The following is a 9,238-nucleotide window of genomic DNA, read 5'->3' on the forward strand; positions in this document are numbered from 1 at the left end:
GCTATCGAAATGTTTTAAAGTCTGAACTCAATTCACCTCTCCTTCCCCTAAACATTAAATTACAGTTTCAAGTGCCACAAAACTTTCCTGACCTCTTTTCTTTAAGGTTCCGCTAAAGTCAAAATCATGTTCAACTTTAAACTTTAATATCAGACTATATACTGGATAAAACATACCATATTATATATCAAAATCTTCCTTGTGATGAGCACTATTCAAATTAAACAATTATAAACAACAATATATGTTCATAAGTCAAAAATTCTGTATACAAGTAAGTCCATCTTATAAAAAATCCAGTAATGTCCTAAGTCACAAAAATCCTGAAAAAAAGACTTTAAAGTCTAAATCAAGTGTCTATCTAGTACAAGCTACCATTTATTAACATTAAAATGCATGCAACAGGTCGTATTTAGTGATTTAAATGTGTGGCATTTAAGAAAAATTGAAGGCCATTTTTGTTTTGGAACTATTTTTTTTTAAAGTATGGAGCACAGTGTTATTATATAACATATGTATGAATCTTACAATATTTAAAATATGTTTTTGAAAATGAAAGTTGGAAAAGGTTTAATACAATTTATGTTTTATTACAAATAATGCAAACAACCGTAGCAAATACTTCTTTGCAAAACTGGATAATGATGTGTGTGTGTGTGGGGGGGGGGGGGGGGGGGGGGGGGTAACATTACAAATTGATTAAACCCTTCATTTGCTCAAGAATTATAATTCTTGTATAAAAGTAATCAACATTATGGCACTGAATTCTAGCATAACATCATTTTAATTCAAAAAGCTGTGTGTGCATGCATGCAGGTTATGGTTTTACAATATTGAGCATGAAAACCCACTTTGGTATTTTGGATCAAGTATGTGCAAAATTTTGTTGCAATACCATCATGACCATATACAATATGTAGATATAAGTAACAATAAGTAAGTTTAACAGAATCATATACATGATATATTAGTTTAATAAAAATCAAAATAACTAGAATATCAAATATGATATTTCACAAGAACTTTCATGTCTTTTGACTATCTTCGGGTGAATGGTGACATACTTTTATTAGATGAGATGTAATAGATAAATATATTCAATATTTGTTAACCTGTCCCCAAACAAGACATTTTTTTGTTGTTTTCTGTTATATGATATCTGATTTTTCACGTGAAATACTTTGCCTATTTTGCTCAATTATAGGTATAACTATTATTTATGGTATTTTAATTTGAATGTCTGATATTTGTTTCCTTGCATTATTGCTGCTTACTGATGAACCCTACAGTTTCAGGAAAATTCATAGATGATGTTAGTTTTAGTTTGTAAATGTTTATTTTGTGGTGTCTAATTCACATATACCCGATATCATTTTGGTGGTTCCCGACATTAATAAGGAAAGGAGTATGTATTGCAGAACAAAATACTACATAATTATGGCAAAAATGTCATCATTTAGTGTTTGCCTTTTGCCCTTCAACAGTAAGCAACAGTCCACACTACATCAGAAGCAAGTTCTCTGAAAAATAAATATTTATTTATCAAAAGTACCTTTTTTCTTATAAAACTGTTACACATCAATGAACTGCACTGATCCAGATTGATAATCCTGTATTAAATGGTCAATTTCAAATGGTTCATCCTCTCCCTCATACAACACTTCGTAAATGGCAGTTAATCTTCCATCAGTTCCAGATATCAAAGATAATACAGTCCCTTTATACCATTCTTATTGTTGTGAAGTTTCATCAATTATCCATTCATGTTTAATGCTTCGGCCCAAAAATTTAATTTGTCTCTGTCTTGTTTTCCTAAAATATCAAAACCTGTCATATAAAATATTTGTCTCAAAATAAAGAAAGAAATATCAATATGGTGTTTAGGTTTACCAGATCACTTACAATAAATGTTTGCAAGCTTTGTGGAGTTTTACTTTTGTTTTTTTATGACAAACTGATCACAGTGCAGGATTCTGATGCACCCTTAATATTTCATGTAGCAAGGGAGATTTATGTGTCTGGATGATCATGTTTGCCATATCTTTTCTTATATATTATGTGGTTACATATGAAGAAATAAGGAAATGGGATATGCATCAATGATACATCATCCCATTTGAAAAAAGTATTGCAAAAACTATATGTGAATATAAAACAATATAAGAAGTACATGTAATAGCTTTAAATCATGGATATCAGTCCACCTGCTATCACTCCTATTTCTTGGTGAGAGTTCATGATGGAAGAGCTAATTGTTGAATTATTATTATTTTTGTGTTTCTTGGTTCTTTGCTTGTTTTTTTTATTACACATATATGTACGTACAAAATCAGAACATTTACATAAAAAAGTAGATGCAAAAGAAACAGACATTATGAGCATAATTCTTTCCTAAAGCCGATTGTGTCACACCTGTGATAGTTCAAAATGCACATACATGTATGTAATTAGGCAATATCAAGATGTATGTAGATATGATTTTTGATAAAAACAAACTTTCATAGACATTTGTTTGTTGTGTTGTATGGCCTTTTGTTCACTGTTGAAGGATAATGTAAATTTTGTCACTTTCTACTTTTTTAGATGTTATCTCATTGACATACATGTAATAATGTATAGATATATATATTTCTAAAGGACAAATTTAGAATTTATCACTTTTCAATTTTTTTTAATTACTATTCAAAGATTGTTTTACCTTTGACTTATTTGACCTGACCCTTGAGGTTGATTGTCAGTGATATCGAAGTCTGAGGAACTGGATTTTCTTGATTTTCGTTTCTTGGTTTGTTTATTTGATGAGGTTGAAGACTGTTTCCTCTTTCCTTTTTGTGTCTTGGGTTTTACTGTCTTGGGTTTTACTGCAATGACAAAAATAAATGCATACATGTAGTTTTATACAACTGAATAACAAATGTGAAGAATGACAGCAACACTGAAAAATTAAGCATATACATAGTCATGATTGTAGAAAACGTGCAGTAATTTTAAATGGTTTTAAGCAGTTTTAATAAGATTAACATAATTTTATCAAATAAAAGGGGCTTTTATGGACATTTTTTATGTGGTATGGCCTATTGAGCATTGTTATCATGGTAACGGATTATGTAATATTTTTCTATATTGTCTCATTGACACATAGTGACATACATCATTGCACATACAGCTTACACTTTCTTTTACATATAAAAAAATGTTACCTCAGTGATTATAAGAAGCAAAGTTAATTTCTAATTAAACAAATGAATAAAGATATGTAAGTATTTTTTGGGAGATTGTCTCCTTGATACATGTACATACCTTTGTTTTTACTATTTACAACCTTTATGTAGCAATTTGAGCATGATTATATTTCAAAATCATGTATATAAATGTATGTCAAATATATAATACATCTTGTTCTGGTAATTTTGGTTTGGATAAATGTCAAGAGTTTTGCGTTATCATGTACTAACAAATGATAGCACAAGATATTAATACCTACCTTTAATTGATATTATTTTAAATTTATTATCTTCATTTGTTATTACTTTATCATATAGGTATCAAGACTCATTTCTTTTTATTATATATGCATTTGTGCATATTTTCAGACTTACCCACATCCCAGGTTCTCTAATTCCTGGACTTTTCCCCTCTCTTGGTGAAGCTAATTCAGGAAGTATTGCCTTGTTGTAAAAAGATTGAAGTTTCGGAAGCATTGTATTTTCCCATAAAGAGACATCTCTATAAATTCTCTCAATAAAAATTTGGTGAGGTTTCAATGTGCGGACCACAAAATCAATCCAGTCTTTATTGCAGATGTTAAGAAGTCCATGACATTGGTAAAAGTAGTTGTGGTTTTCTTTTAGTTGCAGTTTTCCCGATATATTTTCTAAGCAGAATGTTTTGTTTGCTGATGCTTGCCAAAGGTTTAAAGGTTTAGAATGTAGTAAGTTTTTTATTTCAATAATACCAGTTTCTCCTGTGGATATAGTAACTATGCCATCTGGGCTAGCTGCCAAGTATTTGTTGGTATGATGTATGACCAGTCCACTACGTTCTACAGATACATTTTCATTTTCTTCAGCTTTCTTTAGTTTGTATTCCTCTATTGTTGTGTCTTCTTGGTTAATACCATTTCTTGTGTGACGATTTCCACTGAATGACGAATAAAGAATGTTACGGACAAATTTTGCAATAGGCAGAGATGGATTTCTTTTGACAATTGAACAAAAGTTAGATGCAGTTATTCTCTTTTTCCTTTCTGAATGCCAAAGACCTGACTGAGATTGAACAACTGTAGAAGTAGTTATATTTTTACACTGTTGGGCCGAAAGATTGATATGAGTTTGTAAAAATTTATCTTGAAGTTTTTGAAATACTGTAGTGGAGACATCTTCTACAACATCAGTAGCTTCTGGACCATATGCTCTAGTAGCTTTTCTTGTGGTGCTTGTTTTCAGGCTTGAGAATTTCTTTTTCCATCGAAGTTTATGAACACTTGGTTTTGATTTATACCTGGTGGAATTAGCTAAAGTTTGTTCATGACGGGCATAAATTTTTCTATAGAAAAATCCCGGTTCTGTCCCTGTAGAAGATTCCCAAACCTTGCAAGACCACTGTGGACTTAAGTTCATCCTTAACGCACCACCATAACAACGAGCATGCCATGAACCCCTATTACAAATGTTGTAAACCTTACCACCATCAAACTTTGTCCTTATATGCATCCAGCTTTCAGCTAGGTTGGTAGTGCTGTTTCCCAAAAGTCTATCGGATTTCTCAGCGATCCTATTGAGTATTGATGTGACATCTCTAATAATATGTTGTTCAACGTTGCTGTAATCAATAGTTGTACCACCACGGGCCTCTTCCTGGCATGAAATGGAAGATCCTTCAGTCCAGAAGTCTATTTGGTCATTAATTATTACAGCTTCAATATTATCTGTATCACTTGGGTTAGAAGTTGGTGCAGTTTGATTTTTGGCCTGACAAAAATCAGAACACTGGTCATGCTGACCAAATACATGATGAACCGAATTTCTTATGTCATTATTTAACTTCTTTATTGCAGTTTGTTTATCATATTTCTCCTCCTTGAATTCTTTTGAACGTACTCGAATGGCACATCTTAAAGCACTTACTAGCCTTACTCTTGTTGTTTTTGAAAGATGATGCCTACCTTTGTAAAGGGGATTGTCAGTCACAAGTTTCTCTAAATTAGACCTGTAGCATTTTGAGACATGATTAGCACATTCCTCTTTTTTTACCGATCTTCCCCAACCTGGTACCTCCTCTCTTATTTTGGCAAATACTGATGAATCACCATCACCTACTACCCTCATGTATCTGACTCCATGTTTTTTCTCTGCTTCCAGAAACTCTTGCAAAATAACGTCACTCTCCATTGACTGGCTGTCCTGATCCCAATTTTTAAAACAGTTGTGTTCTTTCGTATTATTGGTGCTACATATGTAACAATATTTATTCCTCACGCCAATATGTAACAATTTCTTTGTCTCTTTCCCAATAATTATGGCCACCCCCCCCCCCCCCTCCCCCCCCCCCCCCACCTTGCTGCATTATAGGTACGTTTAGACCAACCTTCATCTGTAATTACCGTTATAGCTGGCACTTCTTCATGAAAATCCTTTCTATCGATGGCAAGAAATCTTTCTTCCTGCCCAGCTGACAGCATGTCCTTCTCTGGAATAGAGTGCCACCACTGGCCGATCTCTGTTTCTATTGCAGTAAATGAGGGCTGTGATAATCCGGGGGAATTCAGTGTGGCCAAAAACTCATTTAGATGGGGCGGACCATTCCCAGTTACCATACTGCCCCACATAGCCCTCACGTTGATATCGAAGCGTTTTGACCCAGGGACCTTTGGGCTACTATCTACAGAAAACTTTTTGGGACACCCTTGACACTGCGCCAACATCACACTAGCCAATCCAAACGAACGAACCTCAGTTTCAAGTGTTATGAGTGGTTTTCCTTGGTTAGTAACTTTTATGGCTTCGGCACATAAGCATGCATGCATTGTAATGTCTGATATATGCGATTGTAAACAATCTAAGTTCATTTATCTGTAACCTTTTGGGCTTAGATCTTTCACCTTGCGAATCTTGAGCTTAAGTTCACAACCAGTAGCAAAGGATGCATACACGAAAGATACCAAAGGGACAGTCAAACTCATAAATCTAAAACAAACTGACAACGCCATGGCTAAAAATGAAAAAGACAAACAGAAAAACAATAGTACACATGATATAACATAGAAAACTAAAGAATAAACAACACGAACCCCACCAAAAACTAGGGGTGATATCAGGTGCTCCGGAAGGGTAAGCAGATCCTGCTCCACATGCGGCACCCGTCGTGTTGCTTATGTGATTACAAATCCGGTAAATAGTCTAATTCGGTAGGTCAAATTCATGAAAGGGAAGGGGATTGTAGTTACAGCGTAAGGAACATATCCGATATCATTTGTGAAACGGTTATTCCATAACGGTCAACCAACTCGTGATGGCGTCCGTAAAATTTACGAAGGGATGATTTCAACTTCACCATTTGGAACTCTTGATTTAATAGCTTCCTTGTGAGCAGTAACCCTCTATCAAGAAAATCATGATAGGAAATGCAAGCACGGGAATATCGTATCAATTGAGAGATATATACCCCGTATGCAGGTGCTGCTGGAATGTTGCTACTTAGAAATGGAAAGTTCACAATTGGAAAGCTGAAATCATCTCTTTTGTCGTAAAGTTTTGTCTTGACAATAATTATAAATTCTGCTGATTCTGAAGCCAAAAATGTACTATTATTGAGATATTTACTAAAATAAACGATGTAAAGATTTTGAAAAAGGTAAATATAAGAATCCAGGTGTAGCAATGTTAAAATTTACCTTATCATATACATTTATGGATACAAGTCAACCTTTAAATGCACGAAATAATGTGGTATGAAAGTATCAATTAAATCATGACAGTTTGATTATAAATTTATCAATATGTGTGCATTTGAATTTAAATAAGTAAGAAGTGTTGCATAATCAAGTGGTATTTATTAAATTATTAAATAAGCTTTGTGCCATGTACTTATTATAAAAAAGAATGTTTATTATCCTTGAATTTCTAGGGTTAAAATCCTTTGAAATACTAATGCCACCTTTAAATAAGCTTATAATGTCATTTCTGTTAAAGGGAGATAATATGGACATTTTTTAATATTTTTATGATTTTTGTTAAATATTTGGTAAGCTGAATAAAGATCATTTATAGCCCATCAGCTAGTTCTCAAAAGCTTGCGCGCTAGTTAAGGAGTTTGTGTTACACCCCAGGGTACCGCGATTTGTTTTGATAGAATTCCACTAAATTATCTTATTGATAAAATACAAGGTGTTAGACTAAACAAAAAGTGTCCAAATGAGGATTAAAAACGTCCCTTCCAATGGTCCCCTCATTTAGCAATCACGACTAAGTAATTTTTAATTATTTTTTTTAATAAAAAGCAATTAAAAAAAAAGTATAGGTTTAAACAACTAAAACAGATACAAAACTTATCATATTAAATGTAACTCGGAAGATTTTTTGTTTAAAAACAAATGTTTTTTACATTACAAACAATCCGATTTTTTGGGTTCAAATTAAGGCATATGTTCTCCTTTCATAAAGAATTCGTTATACAATTACCCGTTTAAGTTAATTAAAGTTGAGAATTAATCATTATGCAATGTTTAAATAATTTGGAGTATTTATATAACGTCTTTAATATGAATTATTCAATAAAATATATGTACGTGCAAATACTCGTGAAATAACGGAAATCATCAAATTACCGTCTTTGATTCAGTATACAACATGTACAATGTATTCACACATAAGCATTATCAATTTGCAACTGAAAACAAACATTTAATTGTCGATTTATGATCTTTGTGTGAGACAAATTATTTTATAAAGTGAATGGGTAACGAAATATTTATGAAAAAATTACAAATTAAGGTGATTTTTTTGCGTTCAGAAAAGGTGCACTCTGTCGAACTCAAGAAAGGTGTGCTTGATAACATTTTGTGTTTTAGCTATGAAGTGATTGACTTAAGATTGTTAAGTCATTCAATCGACAAACATCGCTTTGAACGACCGTGAAATAGTCAGTTGTGGGGTTTGGTAATACTTTTTACTTTCTTAGGTTTCTTAGAGATACAAAAAAAAATGGCTTTGTTGGTTCCAGTCAGTTAAATAAAAATTATGATAAACGTTGGTTGCGTATCTTTTATAAATTTACATCGTATCAAAGTATGCTTTGTAAAGAAAATGATGTAGAAACACCTTAACAGACAATAAAAATACTGACCTAATTTTTCGTCCGACATCTTGGGATGACCGTGAATGCAGTTACGGTCATCAGCTTTACCCCAGTGATGAACCATGGTTATGTCAAAGAAGGTCTCGTCCTTTTTCTAAAAGAAATTAATCTAAAGGTTCCAATGCATTGCTGAAAAATATTCACCGTATCAGCTTCCAAAATAATACATATTGATTTTGGTATATATATGCTAGGAACTGACGTTGTGTATCATCCCTCTGAAGTGTTCTTTTATTTATCTTTGTAAATTACTTACGTCTACTGTTTGGGCCATTTTTTTTAAATCATTTGTTTAGGTGTGGCTTGGTACTTGTATATCACGCCATTGTTGTTTTTTTTTTGCAGCGGTCATTTTCATACCACCGGCAAATATTTGCGTTTGTATAATGCTATAATGTCTACGTCATTGTAGTCGTACGAATACACTTTTTTTCCGGATAGCAACATCATGTTTTAGAGTTAATGCATGGATGCGATTGAGTTTAGTGGTTGCCGCCCTAAACTTTTAGACATTAGGGGCAAAACAAGTGACCTAAAACAACCAGTTTTTGACTTGGTAGAGGCATATTCTCGTGAGAAAATGGTGAATAACAGCTGGTTTTATAGGTAGCTAAATCTCGTACTTGTATGACAGTCGCATACAATTCTAGTTTATTTACAACAATTCAAATTGAAACCTATTATATCTCAAATATTTAATCACGATTCAAATTCAGAGCTGAATTCTGCCCTATAGCTATTAAGGGTTTGAATTATGTGGTAATATCAAGTTTCTACCCTCTAGTCCAGTCGATTTGTGTAGATTTTAGACAAAATTGCTACTATTAGTGTGACTGGTAATTTCATCCTTTCTCATGAGCACTTGCTAAGGGGTACACTTTTG

The 9,238-nt window shown here is 33.0% G+C and overlaps 1 long non-coding RNA gene across 1 annotated transcript; it reads right to left on the reverse strand.

Moving 5' to 3' along the window:
* Nucleotides 1-101: 101 nt before the first annotated feature.
* LOC134695084 (uncharacterized) lies at nt 102-2,826 on the reverse strand. The gene is made up of 3 exons (XR_010102687.1): nt 2,699-2,826; nt 1,553-1,812; nt 102-323 (listed from the first exon to the last, which is right to left on the reverse strand). It is a non-coding gene; the product is annotated as an uncharacterized LOC134695084 (long non-coding RNA).
* Nucleotides 2,827-9,238: the final 6,412 nt, after the last annotated feature.

The sequence above is a fragment of the Mytilus trossulus genome, chromosome 13 (genome assembly GCF_036588685.1).
Source record: "Mytilus trossulus isolate FHL-02 chromosome 13, PNRI_Mtr1.1.1.hap1, whole genome shotgun sequence".
Classification (NCBI taxonomy): Eukaryota; Metazoa; Mollusca; class Bivalvia; order Mytilida; family Mytilidae; genus Mytilus; species Mytilus trossulus.